At 41.0% G+C, this 22,659-nt stretch overlaps 1 protein-coding gene across 19 annotated transcripts in view; it reads left to right on the top strand.

The window, feature by feature from the left end:
* The window catches only part of SUPT3H (SPT3 homolog, SAGA and STAGA complex component), a 470,398-nt gene that overhangs the window by 270,244 nt on the left and 177,495 nt on the right, over positions 1-22,659 (top strand). Inside the window, exon 1 of one of the 19 annotated variants that reach the window (XM_073335784.1) lies at positions 15,507-15,668. The exons of the other annotated variants lie outside the window; for them this stretch is intronic. The gene's annotated coding sequence lies outside the window, so the exon portion shown is untranslated. Of the gene's footprint in view, positions 1-15,506; positions 15,669-22,659 lie in introns of those variants that run through there. 19 annotated transcript variants of the gene reach the window in all.

The following is a 22,659-nucleotide window of genomic DNA, read 5'->3' as shown; positions in this document are numbered from 1 at the left end:
AATCTTACTTTAACAGCACTATTGGAAAATATTGCTAAAGTACTGTACCTCTCAAAACTATCGTAATGTATGTTTTCTAAATATTGAAATTGCTTGGTTTTGGCAAATATAACTAATTTGTGCCCACGACAAAAAACCCAATGAAGTCTTAGATATGTCAGTGTTTCATTGTGTGGAAAATCTCGTGCTTTTTATTTGTGATTCCTTTATCTTCAAGTCACTAGTCCCACGCGATGGGACTATTGATGTTAGCACAGCCCTTGAGAAGACAGAAGATAACTAAGTTAAAAAATCCAGCACAAAACAACTTTTGCTTAAAAGAGGGGCAGAAATAAGACAACACTCAGACTGTGAATTGCTTATAGTTTCTGACAAGGATGGTAATTTGATATAGAAAAGTCTGCAGTTTACACTATCCCCTTCCCATACGTTCACTGAGGTTCACTTAGTATTAATAAACTATTAATTATAAGGTAATGTTACTTTAGGAATTCCATATGGGTTTATCTTAAAATATCACTGATTTTGTGGACTGCTAGGTTTTACAGAAGGATGAAAAATAAGGAAAAAATGTGCAGGTACATAGAAAATGTTATCTATTTTTGTACGTGATATTTGAACAGACTGTAAGCTTATATCAGAAAAGAATTTGGTTTGTGCACAGCATGGTAATCTGTTTTGTTCATATAGCATTTTCCAGCTGTAGGTAAAGGCGCATTTTGTTTTTGTTATTAAAGTCTTAAATCCTTGATTTGATCTACCTCCCCTTGGCTCTTCACCGTGCTGTAGCCAGGTGCACCAAAGGAGTGGAGTTTCTGCACAAAGGCATTGGTGTTTCAGCCCTTCCCACAGCACTACTGCCTTGGCTTCGCAGCAAACCAGGCAGCAGTTCTGTGGGAAACCCTTGAAGCTTCAGTGTTTTGCTACACAGATAAGTCTCTTTCCCGGGACCCCTCTGCTTCTCACCCCATCCAGGCTCCCCACTTTATAACCCATCCTCCCCCAGAATCCACAGACCTCAGAGGGGAAAAATGAGGCCAGACGTACCCTCCGTTTGGTCAAAGTTTGGAAGCTCATCAGAGAGGTGCTACTTTCAGGATTCACTTCTCCAACCTCCAGCCCTCCAACTGAAGATATACTTCTCCAATGACCTCATATTCCACCCCTACTCCTAGGGACTTCCCCCTGCTCAGTCCCTTCTCACTCTAGACTCTTTCCTACTTCATTTTTAAAATGTTAGTATTTATCATTCTTTAAAAGGGGGGTTAAATAGGGGACTGGAAGATATGGGTGCAGTATCAGACTATTCAGAGGAGGTGGGGGCAATCCATGCAGTCTGGGTGAGCAGGGCTGCAGGAAGGGGGCTATGCAGGAACCTGCAGGGATAACAGTTACAAATGTGACTACCTACATTGATAGGTACTTGTTTGTTACCGAGAAAATCCCCCAGATTAAAAAGTACATAATTTACAGTTAATCTTGCCTAATTTATTTTCTATCAGCACAAATCACTAAATTTCCAGGAATACACCAATTACACCCACATTCACAACCATGTGCCAGTCTCAGCTGATATATCTTATCACCCATATATACCCACAGATGGCTGTTCTCCACAACAAACTCCCTTTCAGTTCCAAAACATAATCAGCCATGTGTGACAAAGTTCCGAGCCTGTAATTGTGGGTCCCGTGCTTCCTGGCAGATCCAGGGGCCTCAGAAACTCACTAAGGCCCCAATCTGACCTTCCTCTCACAGTGTAGTGGCAAGAGTCACAGCCTATTGAGTTACTTTCGTCACAGGCTAGTATGGGAGATGGAAAGGGGAAATACCCCACAGTCTTTGTTGCTCTGTAGTGCTGAGTAGGTGCAGTTGGCCCTCCTGAAGGGACCGAGCCTTGCTTCCCCTCTCAAGGGGATCTCTGTAGGGTATGGGGGGGAGGAATCAGGGCCCCCCCTCTACTCCGGGTTCCTGCCCAGGGACCCTAATGGTAGCAGCTTTTGGTGACTTTCCCTCCATCTCTAGATGCTGCTTTGATTCCCTGGGCTACTTCCCCCGTGGTCCCCTCCTTCCTAGCTTTACCCTTACCTCAGGATACAGCAATGCTTCCTCCTCCAGCTCCTTTCACCTGGGCTCTCTTGAGGGAACTGGAAAGGAGAGCTTTTAAGCAGTCTGAGTTAGACCTTGATTGATTCCACTTAGCCTAATGACCTTAACTGGTTAACTGGTGTCAGGTGTCTTGATTGGCCTGGAGTAGCCTTTGTTTGGCTAGCCACGGAACAGGGGCCTGCTCATCGAGAGGCTGATATACCTGCCTTCCACCACTCTCTTATATCCTTCTGATCGGACTCTGTCACACATGGTACATCTTCCTTTTTTTCTCTCCTGCTGATAATAGCTCACCTTAATTAATCACTCTTGTTATAGTCTGTATGGCAATACCCATTTTTTTAATCTTCTCTGTGTTATATATCTTCCAACTGTATTTTCCACTGCATGCATCTGATGAAGTGGGTTTTAGCCCACGAAAGCTTATGCTCAAATAAATTTGTTACTCTCTAAGGTGCCACAAGTACTTCTTGTTTCTCTTTGTGCAGACTAACACAGCTACCACTCTGAAACCTTCCTTTTTCTCTCACCCTAAACTCTGACTTCTTTATCTGCAAATAACAGTTTACTGCATGTTTCTTTATAGACAGTTTATCTTGACCTAGCTGAGGTCCGACTTCAAGTTGTGTGACTGAGTGTGATAGTGGGGAATTGAATGTATGCATTTCAGTTAGTTATATGAGATTCTGCATTTGTGGGAGACAGAAAGAAAAATGTCTTAGACAAGTTGTTTTGAAAAATAAAATGGCAGCTATTTGAAACTGCTTAGAAGTTAAGAATGTTGAAAGTAGTCACAGTGAAAATGGATTAGTGGGTAAAGTGCCGGTGAGCTGCTCAAAGTTCGTTTATTTGTGGTTCTGGATATTTTGTCAAAGCATGTAAGAAGGATGATCGCTGCTTGAGGAGCTTACAGTGTAAAGGCAGACAAGTTGATGGTAATTAGGAGAAGGGGAACAAGAACAGGCAACTTGTATGCAAACTGTATATAAATTAATTCAAATCACTGAGAGCAGTGTGGCAGAAGTGGATTTTGGGGAGTTACATAGCTATCGATGGGATGCCTAGGAGCTGCTGGATGAGGAAAGGGCAGTTGTACCATGCAAAGGAGGTTGTCTGTAAGAAGGCAAAGCAGTGATTTTATGAGAAGCTGACACATGGGTAGACAAGGCTGAAAACATTGGCAGAATGAAGGGGATCGAGTGCAACATGAAACTTGACAAGGGAGGAAAGTCCAGAGGGGCAGAGTTATGTAGTGCTTTGAAGGTGGTGACAAAGAGCTTAAATCTGATGTAATAGCAGACTGGCAATCAGTAGAGGGATTCAAAGAAGGGACTGGCATGGTCAGAACAATCAAGGAAGTTGAGTTTAGTAGATACATTTTCTATGGATTGAAGTTGAGGAATGTGTGTGTTTCACAGTCCAAAGAAGAGGATGTTGCAGTTATTGAGTCAGAATTTGTAATGAAGAGACTTGGCGATGTGGATGAAGAGAAAAGAACGGATGATGGAGATATTGAGGAGGAAGAAGCAGCAGGGTTTGGACACAGCCTGGATGTGTGGGACAAGGGGGAGAGAGGATACCAAAAAAAGTAACTTTAGCCTGGACCTGGGCAATATAGATGATGATGGTGTTAACCATAATAGACAAAGAGGAAGTGGAGAAGGTTTGGGAGGAGCAATAGCGAGTTCTATTTTGGCCATGTTAAGTTTTAAATGATTACAGGACATCCAAGAGTAGAGTTAATAGAGGAAGGCTAAGATATGGGACAGAATGGAAGAAGACAAGTAAATGGTGGAGAAATAGATTTGCATGTTTTCGTAGAGACCATAACTACCATGTGAGCTGAGGAGATTTCCCACAAAGAGACATTGTAATGTATGAAAAGCAAAGGGTGAAGGATAGCACCACAGACGGTAAGGCGGAGGAGGAGGAGGACTGACCAAAAGAGACACTGAAGGAATGGTCAGAGAAGTAGAAGTACAACCAGGAGTGAACAGTATCTCAGAAGTGAGGATATGATGTCAAGAGCAGAGGATGACTGACTGTCAAAAGCAGCAGAGATTGAAGAAGATGAGATTGGAGTAGAGGCCCAGAGATTTGACCACAAACAAATCATTATGGACCCTGCGGTGAACAGTTTTAGTGGAATGGGGTTGTCAAAAGCCAGGTTGGACTACATCCAAGATGAAATTCGAGGAAATGATCTCAGTGCATCATTTGGAAGACTTCATGTTCGATGCTTTTAGAGGTGAAGGGAGATATTTGGAAAGGCAGGTAGGGTTGAAAGATGTTTTTTTGAGGAAAGGGGAGATTTGGGGTATCCTTATATTGTGAGAGGAAGGAGCCAGAGGTCAATGAAATGTTGAAAGGTAAGTAGGTAAGAAAGAATGGAAAAACTGAGTCAGATAGGGTTAGAGGTGAAGGCTAGAGACCTCAGGGTCAGTGACAGGTGATAGTGTTGAGACGGGAAAATTGGGGGAAAGCTTTTGTGAATTTTGTACTTTTTATCTTTGAAGACCTAAAATCCTGTACAGAGAGAGTGAAAGGGAGACGGGATAATGAAGGCATCAAAGATTGCAGATAAGCAACAGGAACGTTGGGAATCGAATTCAATAAAGTTTTGTTTGGCCAGGGCGATGGCAGAATTGAAGGAGGAGAGAACAAACTTGCAGTGGAGGGAGGTAGGTCATGAGACTTTTTCCAGAAGTCTGGTGGCACCTTAAAGACGAACAGATTTATTTGGGCATAAGCTTTTAGGGGTAAAAAAAACCACTTCTTTTATGCCCAAATAAATCTGTTCGTCTTTAAGGTGCCACCGGACTCCTTGTTGCTTTTGTGGATACAGACTAACACGCTACTCCCTGATATTTTTCCGGAAGTGTTCAGCAGCATGAGAACAGGAGTGGTGGAAGTGGAGGCTGAGTCTCTTCCAAAGTTGTGTTAGTGGGGTGCACATTTTCGTGAAAGAGAGGGGCATGGGAATTAAGGGTGAATGAATGAGTGAGTAAAGTGGAGTGGAGGGAATAAATAAGTGTATCTGCTAAAATGAGTAATGAGAGAGCTGGAAGGAGGATGCTGAGATTTGGCAGAGAGGTTGTGGATGCTGGTGGACTGGAGGTTGTAGAAGACCTGGATGGAGAAGTGACTAGCAGTGGGTAAGTTTATTGTGTTGAAAGAAGTTAGATGATGGTCAGAGGTGAGAGCCAGGAGGCAGGAAGCTACTGAGTCAATTGAGACATTTTATATGGAAATTGAAGTCACCAGGAATTAGAATAAGAGGTTGACTGGAAAAGGGAGATTGAGTATTTAAAATCAAAAGATGCATGATAAAATGAAGAATCATGTGATAAATGTCATATCGTGGATTTATATGTGGATATACATATCCATATATGAATAAATGTTCAATATTTTGGAGATGAAATTATTAGAAGAAAACTGCTTGATAATGATATAGGGACTGATGTTAAAACACACATTTTTTCATACAATGTCAAGTTAGCCACCCAGCTGCTAGCAACCATCTTGATATATGTCCAATAAGTATATTTTTTCTTAATTTTAATTATGGAATGTGTCCTTATATAATTTTGTGTCCGTCATTTCATCCATGAAAACCTACTTCTGTTAGAGTTACAAATTCTTACCAGGGTAAACATTATACCATCACTATCCCAATTTAAAAAAAAAATCTGGGTCATTTTACAGATAGGGAAGCTGAGGCACAGAGAAGTAGTAGTAAATTTTCCCAGGGTCACACAAGGAGTTTGTAGCAGAGCCGAAAACAGTTGACCAGCTGTAGTTAACAGGGAAACAGTGCAAAGCCTTTTAATATTGATGGCCTGTGTCTCAGCCATTTGGGTTTTTATTTGACAGTCCAAAGGTGTAATAACTTTTATAGTGAGAGGAAGAAAAAATACACCAGGAGTAATAAATGGTAGAGGACCTATTAGGGATATGCATAAATGTGTATCCTGTTCCTATGTATATATAAGCTTAATTGTGTCCCTTTTAATTTTGCCAGTTGGTTCAACTGGATTGTCAGGTGATCGTCCTATTGAAAGAACAGAGGAGGATAAAATTTCAAATAACTTTGTTAATCTCTTCTGGCTGTTAAAAGAAAAGATTTATTGGTATCAAATTTTATTGCATTCTTAGAATTTATGAATTGATTGGCTGCTAGTTTAGCTTAGTTGTCTCTTCCAGTTAGAAACCCAAACACAACAGAAGAAAGACATCACATTGAAGCTGACATGCAACAAGTGAGTGAAAGTTCACTTGGCTTTTTCTCTCAGCACCAGGTGCAAAAGTTGGCTAAAACTCCTGTGGCAGGCAGTTATTTTAAAGCAGTTTCTGGTTTAGTGTTTTATCAAGCCCAGGAGTAAAATATTCTGCAACTACTGCAGTTTCACAAAGCTACTTTTTAAGGTAGAACTCTGAATGATTTAACTGATTAAAACGTCACAGTACAAACAATAGGTCAGAGCTTTCTCAGAATTTGTGGAGAGCAATATATGTAAAATATTTTAGAATTATATATCATTTATTTGTTTAGGATGCTTGTATTCTCTGCATAGTTTTAAAAGTTCTTGAAATCTTGAGGGAATATATGTGATTATATATGTCCCCATCTATAAATGGAGTGTGTGTATTTATTGGGAAGAAAAGGGCCCTATAATGTGCCATGCCAGGGGGATGGACTCAGTCTAGTACAATTTTTCCATCCCGAAATAATACAGAGAGCCTTACATTTTGAATTAAAAATTGTTCTCTGCAATGTAATTTTACTAAAGTGGGAGATTGGTGGTTTGATGACAACATAAACTGCAGAAGTGTACATATTCTCTTCCCCAGACTTCTTGGCTTCCTGCTGTGGCTCCTTTTGCCTTCTTTCATTTTTAACTTTTATAACTAAAAAAACAACTATTTATTAATCATACCTGTATACTTAGCATTTACATAGTACTTTTCATCGTCAAAGCACTTTATACTCATTAGCTAGTTAATTCTCACAACACTCTTATTAGGAAGTTGTATATCACATCTATGTACAGAAATGGAAAGTGAGGCAGAAAGGTTACATGACTTGTTTAAGACAACATACAAGTGTTAGCATGTGTATTTAAAAACCAGGCAGTCTGTCCTGTGCTTGCCCTATTAGGCTATGCTGTCCCCACATCATTCTAAGAAGTCAGAATACAGATAATGACTTGTTTGGTTAAATTCCATTTGGAATATTTTATTTTTTATCAAAACATATTTTATTGATTGCACATCAATGGTAATACAAATTCATTATGTCACTTCAGCAATGGGACATTTTTATTTTGATTATTCTGCAGTATAGATAACCCAGCCTATGTCCCAGTTCAGGAAAGCTCTTCAGTATGTGTTTAATTACATTCCTGAATCAGGGCCCTCCTTTGGAAAAGTTAAGGTACTGACAAAGAAAGAGGGTATGTGCCTACCCAAAGGTTGGTATTATGTGCCATAAACTGTTTTAGAACAGTCATACAGCACACTTTGGTTGATACAGGTGTCATAATAGGAAGTCGCTGTAGAAAGTACTGACCCCAAAAACTGGCACTTCAAGGGGTATTTCATTGTGAAAGGCAACACGGCTAAACATAATGATGTGACTTCTAGAACTGTTGCTTTCAAGAATTTTTTTTTTAATAGGCACCTAATTTGAGATGGCAGACCTTATTATCCAATGTACCTAAGCAGGTTGAATATATTCCATACTGTCCATCTCTACCCTGCAGCTGTATGGAAAAAATATGAAACAAAGGATCCTCTAATCTGTCACAATTCAGAGTTAAAACTGGAAATCCACTGTGGTCTTGATTTGTATAGTTTGTCCAAGTCTGTCGTCTTTTCTCCTTGTGCGAAGGCTGGAGTTTCAGCATAAACTGTGAATTTCCTTCCTTTCATGGGTTTAACGCACACCCTTAACATTGTTTCAGCTTAATGTTTAGAACTTGATTTCTTTGTGTGTTCTTTTTGATATTTCTCCAATATTTATATATGTCGTTTGTAAAGTCCTTTGGGATCTTTGTCTGAGAGGCGCTGCATATGGTGATGGCATCTATATTGTATTAACATTAGGATTGGTTCAACTAATGCATAATTCTGAAACAACTTCAAACACTGTGATTTCAAAATTTAGACTCCAGTTAAACTTTGTATATCTGACTTACAGTTCCCTGTAATTAGCATGTAGTAAAAATTTTGATATATATATTTAACACAAAATGATAGTTAATATAATTGCATAAAGTTCAGGAACTCAAACTAATTTTTCAAAACTTTTTTCTTTGAATATAAAGAAAATAGCTGAAAAACTCACAAAATGTTGAACACTATTGGAGCTGTTCCCGTTTATAGCAAGAATATAATGAATTCTAATTTTTTTAAAGTACTTATTTACCTGATAGACCATAAGTTGGTCCAGACCTATTGCAGACTTCGTATGTATCTGTGTTTGTGTACACTTCCCACACACACACATATACAAAGACACTTGTGTATGTATATGTGAGACCGGGAATGGGCCATTACTCTGAGATATTCTAGGTCCATTTGCAGTTTCACGCCATAAGCCTTCATTGCAGGTCCATCTACCTGTCTTGTGAGCAGTTACAGCCTTCAGCAATGGATTTAGCAAGTATGCAGCATTAATGTATGTGCACAAGTAGTATGTGTTGTGTTTCTGAATGAAGTATGAGGTTGAAATTAAGGTTTTGTTTCATACTGTGTGGGAGATCAATGTATTGTATACAGTGTGTTTTGTTATCTGTTGGAGTCAGTAGGAGTTTCTGCGTGAAGATGTAGTTTATTTTCAGTGGAAACTTGCTATGTGGCCATCAGTTTGAGAGATGGCCCATAACGTGCCATTTTCTTGTTTTTAAGATATTGTGTGGTAAAGATGTCACTCAATCTTCCTTAATCCTTTTTTAAAAATAGTTTTTGTTTATAAAATTCCATAGTTCTTATTGCAAGCAGTGCAGGAAGTATAAATGTCATTAACCAAAGGAGTTGCTGAAGTGTAATATACAAAATCTCTTCTGATGCTCAGAAATGTGCAATAACTAAAAGGCAAACATTGAAAGTGCATTAGCAGCTAGGTTATATTGACGGTAGCACCTGGTGGGTCCCAATAACATTTAATGGCACTGTTCAAACAAAGTGGATAACTTGTTTATGGTTCAGTTCCATTATGAGTCTTGTCGAGTGCCCTTGTCCATTGCATTTCTGCACACGTACTGAAATTCCTTTATGGCTCCCACCAGCAGGTTGCTGCACTTCTGCTTGATTTAGATGTCCAGCTATGAAATTAACTCTGCTGCAGTTGTTTTAGTTCCTCGCACTATATTCTTTCCAGGTCCTTATCTTCTTAGCATATGTGCAACGTGCTGCAGATGGCACCTGACCAGGATTCATCACTGAATTTGGTCCGTGGGTTGGTCATTAGCTTCCCTGGGGAGGGCTGGCTACTGACGGGGGACGTGATACAAACACTGATCCATTACCCCTTCCCCGGTCCCTATGACGTTGCCTGACTCAATCACTTCATACCGCTTTATTTAGCCCTCTGGCAAGAGGTATGGCCTGCTCCAGTCTCTGCTATTTAATTATACCTCCCCTCCGTCTGGCAAGCATGCTTCTTTGCACCCACGTTTAATTTACCAGGGCATCCTTGTGCCAGATATCTGCCCTGTGACTTTTTAGCTTGTCTTTCTGACCAATGCCTGTGTCTCAGGATCACAACCTGCCTAGTCTGGGTGGGGAACACTGTGGATTCTGAGTATCACAAGCCACTTCACATGCTTATTTGGCAGAGCAGGACATGCTTCTTTTGACTGTGCTGGAGTTCATGACCGAGAGAGCTCCCTATCAAATATCCTTTGGCCTATGGGAGAGTGCATTGAGTTGGAAAGTCAAATCTCATCTCTTACTTGCACTGTTTGTAATATTCCTGAGCATGTCACTGCTGTCATTATTGAATAACTATTATTGTAACTCCTTACAAAGTATGGCATGACCCCCTCTAATGGCTGGTCCAAAACCACGTTGCTCCTTTTGCTCAAGGACTATGCAGCAGTGCTGAAGATCCAGGATTCACTTACAAGACTTGCTGGCAATCCCGGTGGGTGAGCCCTTGTGGGTGGACATGATGGAACTTGTTTCTCCATTTAAAAAAAAATGGTTTCATACACAGTTTTTATAGTTAAGCTGGTTTTATAGTTAGACATTATTATGAAATCTAAGGTATTGCAAGACATGCAGCAAAACACAACTGTTCCATGTATTTACCATTTGTCAGATGCCTTTTATGGCTTGTGTCACACATTGGCAAGTTTTGAACTTGAGAGATGGGGTGTGCTGGTGTCAGTGAAATAGCGGCCATCTTCCCTAATGGCAGCCTGTGGCTTCAGTGCAGCTAGTATTGTATGATAAAGATGTCACTCAGTCTACCTTAATCCTTTTTTAAAAGTAGTTTTTCTTTATAAAATTTCCATAGTTTTTATTACAGTCAGTGTAGGAGGTATAAATGGGAAATAGCCGCCATCTTTACAAAGGGCAATTTGACTTGGAAATGGCAACGCACTACTGAACTTGTGACGATCTTCCCTGACGGCAGCCTCAGGCTGAAATCCTGTTGGAAGCAATGGGACATGGCAGACATCTTTACAAGGGATGGAACACTTTCACCACCCTTAGTAAAATAGTGGCCATCTTTACTGACGGCCTTGAGTCATGCACTCCTCTGCATCTTTCCTTATTTAATTATATATGCAGTAGAACCTCAGCGTTATGAACAGACTGGTCAGCCACACACCTAATTTGGAACTGGAAGTATGCAATCAGGCAGAAGCAGCAGAGACGAAAAAAAAAGGCAAATACAGCACAGTATTGTGTTAATGTAAACGACTTTAAAAAAAGGGAAAGTTTTTTTAAAAATTGACAAGGAAGGGGAACTTTTTGTGCTTGTCTCATTTAAATTAAGATCATAGAATCATAGAATATCAGGGTTGGAAGGGACCTCAGGAGGTCATCTAGTCCAACCCCCTGCTCAAAGCAGGACCAATCCCCAATTAAATCATCCTAGCCAGGGCTTTGTCAAGCCTGACCTTAAAAACTTCTAAGGAAGGAGATTCTACCACCTCCCTAGGTAACGCATTCCAGTGTTTCACCACCCTCCTAGTGAAAAAGTTTTTCCTAATATCCAACCTAAATCTCCCCCACTGCAACTTGAGACCATTACTCCTTATCCTGTCCTCTTCTACCACTGAGAATAGTCTAGAACCATCCTCACTGGAACCACCTCTCAGGTAGTTCAAAGCAGCTATCAAATCCCCCCTCATTCTTCTCTTCTGCAGACTAAACAATCCCAGTTCCCTCAGCCTCTCCTCATAACTCATGTGTTCCAGACCCCTAATCATTTTTGTTGCCCTTCGCTGGACTCTCTCCAATTTATCCACATCCTTCTTGTAGTGTGGGGCCCAAAACTGGACACAGTACTCCGGATTAGGCCTCACAAATGTCGAATAGAGGGCGACGATCACGTCCCTCGATCTGCTCGCTATGCCCCTACTTATACATCCCAAAATGCCATTGGCCTTCTTGGCAACAAGGGCACACTGTTGACTCATATCCAGCTTCTCGTCCACTGTCACCCCTAGGTCCTTTTCCACAGAACTGCTGCCTAGCCATTCGGTCCCTAGTCTGTAGCTGTGCATTGGGTTCTTCCGCCCTAAGTGCAGGACTCTGCACTTATTCTTACTGAATCTCATCAGATTTCTTTTGGCCCAATCCTCCAATTTGTCTAGGTCCCTCTGTATCCTATCCCTGCCCTCCAGCGTATCTACCACTCCTCCCAGTTTAGTATCATCCACAAATTTGCTGAGAGTGCAATCCACACCATCCTCCAGATCATTTATGAAGATGGTTAAAAGCAGCTTTTTTCTTCTGCATAGCAAAGTTTCAAAGCTGTATTAAGTCAATGTTCAGTTGTAAACTTTTGAAAGAACAACCCTAACGTTTTATTCAGAGTTGCGAACAACCTCCATTCCTGAGCTTTTCGTAACTCTGAGATTATACTGCAGGGGTGGCCAACCTGAGCCTGAGAAGGAGCCAGAATTTACCAATGCACATTTCCAAAGAGCCACAGTAATACATCAGCAGCACCCCCATCAGCTCCCAGCGCCTCCTGCCAACCAGCAGCCCAGCTGATCAGTGCCTCCCCTTCCCTCCCTGCACCTCCCAATGAGCTGTGGCATGCAGGAGGCTCTTTGGGGGGAGGAGCGAGGGCATGGCAGGCTCGGGGAGGGGGTGAAAAGGGGTGGAGTGGGGGCAGGGCCTGTGGCAGAGCCAGGGGTTGAGTGTGAGCACTCTCTTCCCCCCCCCCCCCTCGGCATGTTGGAAAGTTGGCATCTGTAGCTCCAGCCCTGGAGTCGGTGCCTATACAAGGAGCCTGTCATAAATATAAAGGGAAGGGTAAACCCCTTTGAAATCCCTCCTGGCCAGGGGAAAGCTCCTCTCACCTGTAAAGGGTTAAGAAGCTAAAGGTAACCTTGCTGGCACCTGACCAAAATGACCAATGAGGAGACAAGATACTTTCAAAAGCTGGGAGGAGGGAGAGAAACAAAGGGTCTGTGTGTCTGTCTATATTCTGTCTTGGCCGGGGACAGACCAAGAATGGAGTCTTAGAACTTTTAGTAAGTAATCTAGCTAGGTACGTGTTAGATTATGATTTCTTTAAATGGCTGAGACAAGAACTGTGCTGAATAGAATAACTATTTCTGTCTGTGTATCTTTTTTGTAACTTAAGGTTTTGCCTAGAGGGGTTCTCTATGTTTTTGAATCTAATTACCCTGTAAGGTATCTACCACCCTGATTTTACAGGGGGGATTTCTTTATTTCTATTTACTTCTATTTTTATTAAAAGTCTTCTTGTAAGAAAACTGAATGCTTTTTCATTGTTCTCAGATCCAAGGGTTTGGGTCTGTGGTCACCTATGCAAAGTGGTGAGGCTTTTTATCCAACATTTCCCAGGAAAGGGGGGGTGCAAGTGTTGGGAGGATTGTTCATTGTTCTTAAGATCCAAGGGTCTGGGTCTGTAGTCACCTAGGCAAATTGGTGAGGCTTTTTACCAAACCTTGTCCAGGAAGTGGGGTGCAAGGTTTTGGGAAGTATTTTGGGGGGAAAGACGCGTCCAAACAGCTCTTCCCCAGTAACCAGTATTAGTTTGGTGGTGGTAGCAGCCAATCCAAGGACAAAGGGTGGAATATTTTGTACCTTGGGGAAGTTTTGACCTAAGCTGGTAAAGATAAGCTTAGGAGGTTTTTCATGCAGGTCCCCACATCTGTACCCTGTAGTTCAGCGTGGGGGAGGAACCTTGACAGAGCCGCATATTAACTTCTGAAGAACAGCATGTGGCTCTGGAGCCACATAGGTTGGCCACCCCTGTTCTACTGTATAGTGATGTGTGCTAGCTCCTTTATAGGCAAACACGTGGGCAGTGTCTGTCCTGAACAGATTATAGTCTAGGGGCCAGATTTTCACTGATCCTGCATGAGGGTAGATGGACTCAAGGGGCATTTTTTTTTGTCCCATTGTCCTTGCACTCTACACAAGAGCCGATGACAAAGAGAGGGAAGGAAGGGTGCCCCTTCTTATTGGTTGTGTAATTTTGCATGTGGAGTTGGCTGGGCATGGTTTGAGGAGCAGGCTGTATTTCCCTCGTTTCTTGAGCTCCCCCTGGGCAGTGGCTGAATGACCTGGGCATCCAGACAAGGATAGTCACCAAAGCAGGCTTCTTGCATCTACAGTTAATGAAGGATTCTCCCATTCCTCTCTGGTGACCTAGCTACAATGGTTTATATATTTTTCACCTGCACTCTGTACTTAGCACAGAATATGAAATTCATGAAGAAGCTGCATCTTTTATGTCATATGACAGTGAGTTCCAAGATGATGAGAACGTACTACATGAGTGTCCCAAAGTATGCACTTGCTTCCCACTCAGTACTGTATCCACTTGAAGATTTTGATAATGACCCATAATGGGATAGGCCTAAAATCGTAACAGAATATTTGACCTTAAAGCTGAAATAAAGTGAACAATTTCACCAGAGTAAGGCATTAATAATTAAAGGTATCACTTCTCTATTTAGTTGCTGCCACAGCCAAACAATCAGCTTAAAGCTTTGTCTGCGTTCAGGGCGTTTTTGTTCTGTAGATTTTTGGAAGTTGTCCAGAATTCTATGTGTGAGTTAGGAAACAGTTATGATGCCACCGAAAACAAGATGACATCAGAATTTATGCCAGGGTGCTTTTTTCACACCATATTCTTCATGTTACCAAGCATGATGTTCAAGGAGAGTATCCCATCTGGATATCATTACCTGTAGGATGTGCAGCTTGTATGCATCTTCTGGAGGTTAGCGCCTAATGTTAAACAAAGGAAGCTGATCAAAACCAGCTGTAAAACATTTTCATAGTTCATATTTTATACAGTGGGTATTGAATTACCTTGCACATGACTTCATGTCTGAATGAAAAACAAGGTAAATCTTTTCCTTTTATTAAAATTAGTATAATATTGATTTTGTAGTAAAACTAAGTTTAACTGTTTCCCTGCTTGGCACTAGAATTTAATGCTGCTGACATCACTATGTATTTTACATGCCACTGAGAAATAATTGTTCATTTATTGATGTAGTGTGCTACAATAAGGACATTTTAGGCACAGTCAAAATGTAAACTTTAGATTGAAATACAATTTCTTATTTAAAAGTGTGGCATTTATTAAATGCAAAAAAGAGAGACTTGCCAGCTAAATGTATAATGTCACTGACAATTAAATATATGATGTGAAATAGTTATATAAAATGATTGTAGTACTGCCCACATAGGTATTAGGTTGAGTTATGAATAAAGTTTGAGTCTCTAGTAAACACCAAAATTGCTGATTCTAGGTCAGCATTTATTAGTATGAGGGGAAAATGACCTGATACATTTCATAGAAAGCAAGGATTTGTGTATCCCCATTCTGACAGAGAAAGATGTTGTTTATGTATCCGCAGTGAGACTGCAATTGTAATTCTTCTGCTGTAAGTTGACTAGAATGATGCAGTTTCCTCCATTGGGGACCTTGCAGAGTAGTTATTACCATGGTGATTTTAAATCATTTTCTAAAATAACCTATAAAGCCATATGTATTTACAATAGTAAATATTCTTTAAAGTCCTAAGACACTAACACTCAAGATTTACCATTTAGTATCATATGCAGGAACTTCATACCTTTCTAAAGCTACAAATAACGTGACTCAAACACACATATCAAAACAGAAAGTAGCAAACATTATTCTCTGAGAAAATATTTGCAATTCAACAAGTGTTTTGAGAATGATTAGCGTTGTTGTTTGTTTTAAATGTTTTCAGCTGGTGAAAACGAAGTGTTGCTCATAAATACCACACAGGCCAAATGGCCAAGGGCACTTCTCATCTTTGGTATTCAGAACACGTCTATCCAAAGCAGTTGTATCCACTGTAAGTGCTTGGCTTTATTATTTTTCCCCGCAGCATTTTGTGAAAACAGCAAGTGAAACAAATAGTCTGGTATGTGTACACAGTTATTACTTTTATTGGAAGAGTGTGGATCAGTATAAAAATAATTTTCAAAACAGTAGAACAAGAGGAGTTTTCATTTCACCCAATTAGTAGCCTGTTCCACACAGAGAGATATCTGGTATCTTATTGACATGCTGAAAAGGCAATGAGCTGTTTTATCATTTGGAAATTAAGAAGACATTTCGTACCATACGAGTGAGATTTACAAAGTTTATCTTGCTATACTCCTTGGGACTGTATGTTTCAGCACTGATAATCAAGCTCATTAAGTGGTTGAGCTGCATGAAGTACACAATAATGCTCCTTCTAACATTCTAGCTCAAAACTTTAGTGTATATTTTCTTTTGGTCACTGATGAGGAGTATTTCAACATCGGTGCCTCTATGATGGTATGTTACTGTATTAAATTGAATTTCTGCAGAGGTGAAAAATGTGACTGCCTTGAAGCTCCAAAATGAAAGATTAATAAAACTGAGCAAATAATATTACTTATAAATACACAAATGGCAAAATTCTCATCAGATACACATTGTAGATCTTGAGTCTGAAATCCTGCCCTATAACAACTGCCACTAAAAACTGCATTTGCCAACAGTAACCTTCATTTGGTTGATGAAGGTAATAGTATTAATGTAACAGACTTCTGTAAGGCATTCAACTAAGTACTGCATAACATTTTGATTAAGAAACTAGAATATTACAAAATTAATGTGTTACCCATTAAATGGATTAAAAACTGGCTAGCTGACAGGGCTAATGCAATCCTTGGATGCATAAACTGGGGAATCTTGAGTAAAAGTAGAGTGGTTTCATACCTCTGTATTTGGCACTGATACAACAGCTGCTGAAATATTGTCTCATATTCTGGTATCCATAATTCAAGAAGGAAGCTAATAAATAGCAGAAGAGCCACGAGAATGATTAAGGGATTGGAAAATGTGCCTTATAGTGACAGACTCAGGGAGCTCAGTCTATGTATTTTAACAAAGAGAAGGTTAAAGAGTGACTTGAATTATAATCTATAAATACCTACATGGGGAATAAATATTTGATAATGCTCTTGTCAATCTAGTACACAAAGGTATAAGAGGATCCAGTGGTCAGAAGTTGAAACTAGACAAATTTGGACTGGAAATAAGGTGTCAGTTTTTTACAGTAAAGGTAATGAATCATTGGAAGAATTTGCCCAAGGTTGTGGTGGTTCTCTATCACTGGTAATTGTTAAATCAAGATTGGATGTTTTCAAAAATGTACTCTAATTCAAACAGAAATTATTTTGGGGAAGTTCTCTGGCCTATGCTATACAGAAGGTCAGACTGGATGATCACAATGGTCCCTTCTGACCTTGGTATCTATGAATCTATAAACTGTCTAATCACAGAGAAAAACTAACTGTGGTAACAATTCACAAATACTGACTTTTTAATTACCCTTTCAGTATGTTAGTGGGAGTTCTATAAAACCGTGTTTCAAAACCAAGATCTGTTCTGCAGGTTTGAGAGTAAAATTTTGCCTGAGGGTCGAACCAGACCAGAAGGGCTTAGAGATAGGGACCCTGGGGGAAGTGGTGAGCAAGCTGACTGGGGGAGGAGACTTATCAGTGCATTTGCAACTGTGTAGATCCGCTAAAAATATCGCTTCACTAATGGTGGTCACTCATCAAATACTAAAATAAATGATCACAAGAATGGAGATCTTTTTATGGTCAAAAACTGCAAGTTGTGGCTGCTGTATTTGAACTTTGCTGAATTGCAGAGGGTACCATATGAAGTCCAGAGTTGCAAAGCTTACTTGACAATTTGAAATAAGAGTAACTTGCTTGACCCAGAGCTTAATACTGCTACTTACAGTACATTATGATCATGTGAACAGAAGTGATGTGATTTAGAAAAGGAATCTGTGCTGTTTGCCAGACTCGGCTCCAAGCTAAATGCTAGGTAAGAAATTGCTGTTACTTAGCTTGCTTACTTTGTAATTGCAGGTATATTGGGGATAGTGGTAGAGCTGTTTGTTTAAGAAAGTTGAAACACTTGCATATGGCACAGCTAGGTCTATTTTAACAACCCTATAGGTGCACATACAGCAAATTATCACCCCAATAAATCCCCTTCATTTGAAGTTGAGTCCTTGCCAAACAAAATACTTAGCTGATAGAAAGCTGGTTGAGGGACAATCGATAACTCTGAATTTAACAATCAGATCAATAGAGGCTTTTTTCAAAGATGCTATGGTTATAAACTGATTAAAGATGAATTCAAATAAACAGATTAGCCCAGAATTAGTAAAGTTGGAATTGAACAAATACTTGGTGCATTCTAAAATAACTAAGATAGTTATCATGGATTAAAATTATGTTTTCAGTATATATGTATGTATAATATGAATGTTAATTTCTGATTTATGGATTTCATACATTTCTTCATATATTGAGCACGTTTCCCTTCTTCGCTGATTTCTTTGAGAGGTATTTCAATCAGATCATTTTTCTGAAATATATGTTGGCTACATTCCAGATAAATTGGTCCAAGAAATCTAGCAATGATGCCAAACGTGACCTTCAATCCAGACCTCCTTATATGCAAATAATAATATATTAAATCCAGTGAATAAATACTTTAATCTAAAAAACTAAATAAAATCCATACAGGAACTAACAAGCTATGTAGATAATATTAAGTATATCTCTTGATCCTTCACTGATGAAATCCTTATCCTCCTGTATCTCCTCTCATCCCTGCCCATCTGTGTGTCCCTTGTCAATTTTTGCTATTCTCTATTTTGAGTCTAATTATCTAATTTAGGGTCTGCTCCTTCAAGGTGCTGAGTGAATCCCACTTGATGAAGGTCAAGGGGAGTTTAAGGTTCTCGGTTCCTTATCTTAAAGTACTTGGAATCTTACGAGATTAAACACTAAGATTCTAAATTCTTCAGGGCAAGAATCTGTCATTTTAGTTGTCTTTATAGTATGCGTGTCTCTCTCATAATCTAATTCTAATAACAGAAATACCAGAAAAATTGTCTAACAGTGAGACCATTTAGGTGAGAGAAACTTGCCCATTGATTACAGTGTCTCCTTCATAATGAAATGACAACAGACTCCTTTCCCCTGGATGCTGATCAATTCTTTATTAATCAGTGATCCTGAAGAAGAACCTGTACTCTGCCTTCTACAGTGCTCTGATAAACCATCAGCATGTGAATGATGTTTCATGAAGCACATTTTGGTAGCAGATAAAATACTGTGTATTCTGCCAGATTGCCAGTCATTCAGCATGAGCATGACAAGTCACAGGTGTTTCTACACTAGGAAACTCAATACTCATTTTTCAATAACAGTACAGACAAGGCTATGCTCTAGAAGTCTCATATAGATTGAACCCCTGCTTAGAGCCAATGACACAACCTGGGTTCTGTGCTGGGCTTTGCTATTGACTCGTGGTATGAGGTCATGCAAATCACCTAGCCCCTGTGTGCCTCACATTCCCTGTCTGTAAAATGGGAATAAGGATACTTACAGCTTTGAGAGAGATGAATAAAAAGTACCATGTAAATGTTAACTATTAATTTTTATTTTTCAAGTAAATCAAATAGGACAAAGGTCTGTGACTTCCAAAGAGGCATGAACGTTAAGCTTAACATTCTTTTAAAAGTAATTTTTGAATGTAATTTTCTAGGTTGTTAAAGAAGTAAACTGAAAAAACAAATTCCATCATGTGGAACCATCTTCACCCCACTTCATTCATCACAGGGTTAGAATCTTTGATCCACACTACAGCACTCTTTTATGCAACAGGATGACTGATAGCTGTAGTAGCTTTTATCCGCTCTCTTAACCAGCCATTAGAATACGATGAGAGACATGTTTTGCCAGTCGGTTTCACATATTGCCGATGGCAGAGAAATGGTAAGACTCAGGAATCTTGGCGTCCGTTTCAGATGCTACAGAAGCGTACACTCTGGTGCACAGACTCTTTACCCCTGCCCACCCTAAAGCCTTCTGGACCTTCCAGCCTGTTCTTGTGCCATTCCCCTTTATCTGTTTCCCCTCTGTTCCTCACCCTAGCCCCTACCTCAGCAACAAGTCACAGTCCCTGTTCCACACTGCCAACCTCCCTCACGTCAGTGGTCCCTAAACTTTTGAGGGTTGCACCCTCCTTGCCCCTGTCCATGCCCCCTGGAACCTGGGTCTAAGAGGGAGGACGCGGCTCGGGGGAGGCTAAAGGGGCCGAGGCTGGGGCTGCAGCTGGGTGTAGATCTGGGGCCGAGAGTGGAGGTGGTGTTGGGGCCAGGAGTGCAGTCATGCTCAGGTGCAGGGGGGGGGGGAATGCAGACAAGGGTAAAGGGGCCACAGCTAGGAATGGGTCTGGGGCCAAGAGTGGAGCCGTGGCCAGGGGCTGAGGCTGGGGGCAGGGCCGGGAGTACAGCTGTGCCAAGGCTGGGTATGGAGCCAGGTGCAGGGATGGGAGCTGGGACCGTGGCTGGGGGTGGGGCTGGAGCACAGCTGGCCCGGGCCCCAGATGCACCCTCCTCCCTGAATGGTCCTGCGTGCCCCCGAGTTTGTGGACCTCTGCTCCACATCCTAGTCCCAGTCCTCCATCAGAGGAGTGAAGTTTTGGAATAGCCTTCCGAGGGAAGTAGTGGGGGCAAAAGATCTATCTTGCTTTAAGATTAAACTCGATAAGTTTATGGAGGAGATGGTATGATGGGATAACATGGTTTTGGTAATTAAATATTCATGGTAAATAGGCCCAATGGCCTGTGATGGGTTTTTAGATGGGGTAAGATCCAAGTTACCCGGGAAAGAATTTTCTGTAGTATCTGGCTGATGAATCTTGCCCATATGCTCAGGGTTTAGCTGATCGCCATATTTGGGGTCGGGAAGGAATTTTCCTCCAGGGCAGATTGGAAGGCCCTGGAGGTTTTTCGCCTTCCTCTGTAGCATGGGGCACGGGTCACTTGCTGGAGGATTCTCTGCTCCTTGAGGTCTTCAAACTACAATTTGAGGACTTCAATAGCACAGATATAGGTGTGAGGTCTTTTTTAGGAGTGGTGGGTGAAATTCTGTGGCCTGCATTGTGCAGGAGGTCAGACTAGATGATCATAATGGTCCCTTCTGACCTAAATATCTATGAATCTATGAATCATCATCGGTCCAGTCCCCTATCTCGCTCCTCTCCCAGCTGCTCATTCCAATCTCCCTGTCCATCTCCTCCTGAACCCTTGTGTCACAGTTCAGGGCAACTGCCCGTGTATTCCCCTTCTGTGGTGCAGCAAGGGCACCCTCTCATAGGCTTCCAACTTCCTAGCCATCACTTTTCTTGGGTGGTTACCCGCATCCTGACTGGGGTATTTCTAGCCTGCACAGTTCCCTGGCTACACTGTGAATTCCCCAGTAAAGACAGACTGCCTAAGCAGGACTGCTTTGCCTTCTCTTCAGAAACTAAACAGTGTAATTGGTGCTGTCAAGTTCCTATGCAGCTCTTCTCTAGGCAAGTGCATGTATTCTCAAGGTGAAAGCATTACAGAGAAAAAATATTAAAAACAATAAAAGAACCTCCACACATGCTAATAAGCTTTCCAGAAATCACCCCTGACTCCAGCAGGGCTTTGGCTGGTGAACAGTCCTTCGCACAAAAGCACTGCCCTGAACCTGAAAGTCACTCTTTTATCAAATTTGGGCCCCTGGTCTGGTCCTTATGTAACGGGATCATCAGACAATGGCTTTCTCCTCAGGGCCTAGTTTCAAAAGGATGGGTCTACAGGTGAGACATGGCCTACCCCTCCTTCCGAGTATTTCCTAGGAAAACTTTGTTTGTCTTGCACATTGTTTCAAAGAGTCCTTTGATGCTTGTAATACTTCCCAAGTTTTACATTAGTCAGGTGTCCTTCTTAGAAACATTACGTACAATTCCACAATAATATATAAACATTTACATTTTTAATACAATGAACTCCTAGGATACTTAAACTCAATTCAATAAGGGTTAGTCCAGGATATTGCAGGAAATTGCCATATCTGTCACATCTTGTCCCAGTCTTCCCCTCATGGCTCCTCATCCTTCTGCATTCCAATTAGGTGGCTTCCTTATTCTCCTCCGTGCTGCTTGGGTGCCAGCAAGAGGAGCACTGAGAGCATAGGAAAGTCAGTCTCCCTGCTCTCTGGTTCTGTGCCCAACATTCCAACAGCTCCTGGCTTCCGAGAGAAGCAATTGCAGGGGAAGAGCTGCTCGTGTCCTGCAGCCATGGGCTGACACATGCTCAGTCACAAATGGAATCTGTGGAGAATTTGGCTGCTAAACTCATAACAAGTCTCTAATGAGCACACACAAACTGTAATATTCCAGAAGCTTGTAATTTAGCCAAATTTTGGCAGATTTCCTCTTGGATGACAAAACCCTCTAAATCAGGGGCTGCCTAAATCAAATACCTCCTGGAAAGCATGGAGTTTCTTGAGTTTCTCAACAAAACAATTGTAAGAATTTTTTTACTACAGGTAAATAACAAATCTCCTCCCCTCTCTCCCCCCGAACTTGTCCTGAGAAATGGCTTGACAATTTTTGCTGAAATTTGGAAAATGTCATCCCAAACATATACAGTTTGTCAAAATATAAGGTCCCCAAAACCCTAATTGTTGGCATCCCTAACTATGTCACCCCCAATTTTAGGTCATGGTAGACAATCCCATCTGGGCTGTTAATACAAAAGGATCCTCTAGTGAAATGATTATTTTAATATGATCTATTGCTAGAGGTGATAGAGACTCAGAGGAAAACCTCACCTGGAATACTGTGTGCAGTTCTGGTCTCCCATGTTTAGGAAGGATGAATTCAAACTGGAACAGGTACAGAGAAGGGCTACTAAGATGATCTGAGGAATGGAAAACTTGTCTTATGAAAGGAGACTCAAGGAG

This window comes from Lepidochelys kempii, chromosome 3, assembly GCF_965140265.1.
Source record: "Lepidochelys kempii isolate rLepKem1 chromosome 3, rLepKem1.hap2, whole genome shotgun sequence".
NCBI classification, from domain to species: Eukaryota; Metazoa; Chordata; order Testudines; family Cheloniidae; genus Lepidochelys; species Lepidochelys kempii.
The sequence above is the reverse complement of the archived record's forward strand: the minus strand, read 5'-3'. Positions and strand labels throughout refer to the sequence as shown.